Source organism: Bison bison, unplaced genomic scaffold (genome assembly GCF_000754665.1).
Source record: "Bison bison bison isolate TAMUID 2011002044 unplaced genomic scaffold, Bison_UMD1.0 scf7180017854276, whole genome shotgun sequence".
Taxonomy (NCBI): domain Eukaryota; kingdom Metazoa; phylum Chordata; class Mammalia; order Artiodactyla; family Bovidae; genus Bison; species Bison bison.
Window position 1 is genome coordinate 13249 of NW_011484849.1, and position 1238 is coordinate 14486.

The window sequence follows — 1238 nt, forward strand, 5'->3', positions numbered from 1 at the left end:
TCTCCACCATGACCTGCCCATCTTGGGTTGCCCCAAGGGCATGGCTTAGTTTCACTGAGTTAGACAAGGCTGTGGTCCTAGTGTGATTAGATTGAATAGTTTTCTGTGAGTATGGTTTCAGTGTGTCTGCCTTCTGATGCCCTCTTGCAACACCTACCATCTTACTTAGGTTTCTCTTACCTTGGGCGTGTGGTATCTCTTCACGGCTGCTCCAGCAGAGCGCAGCCAATGCTCCTTACCTTGGACGAGGGGTATCTCCTCAGCGCCGGCCTTCCTGACCTTCAACGTGGGATATCTCCTCTAGGCCCTCCTGTGCCTGCGCAGCCACGGCGTGGGGTTGGTCCTCCCTCCACCACCCCTGGACTTGGGCATGGGGTTGCTCCTCCTGGCCACCACCCCTGGCCTCAGGCTTAAGGGCGTGGGGTATCTCGTCCCAGCTGCCGCCCCTGACCTCGGACGCGGGGTAACTCCTCTCGTCACTGCCCCTGACCTCGGACGCTGGGTATCCCCTCTCGGCCGCCCCCCTGACCTCGGAAATGGGATAGCTCCTCTCGGCCGTTCCTGCTCCGTCGCAGTCTAACACTCTTGGCCGCTGCCCCTGACCTCAGACATGGGGTAACTCCTCTTGGCCACTGCCCTTTGGGCATGGGGTCCTCCCGGCTTCTGCCCCTGACTTTAGGCATGGGGTAGCTATACATAGAAAACTATAAAACACTGGTGAAAGAAATCAAAGAGGACACTAATAGATGGAGAAATATACCGTGTTCATGGATTGGAAGAATCAATATAGGGAAAATGAGTGTACTACCCAAAGCAACCTATAGATTCAGTGCAATCCCTAACAAGCTACCAATGGTATTCTTCACAGACTTAGAACAAATATTTTCACAATTTGTATGGAAATACAAAAAAAACCTCGAATAGCCAAAGCAATCTTGAGAAAGAATGGAACTGGAGGAATCAACCTGCCTGACTTCAGTCTCTACTACAAAGCCACATTCATCAAGACAGTATGGTACTGGCACAAAGACAGAAATATAGATCAATGGAACAAAATAGAAAGCCCAGAGATAAATCCACGCACATATGGACACCTTATGTTTGACAAAGGAGGCAAGAATATACAATGGAGAAAAGACAATCTCTTTAACAAGTGGTGCTGGGGAAACTGGTCAACCACTTGTAAAAGAATGAAACTAGAACACTTTCTAACACCATACACAAAAATAAACTCAAAA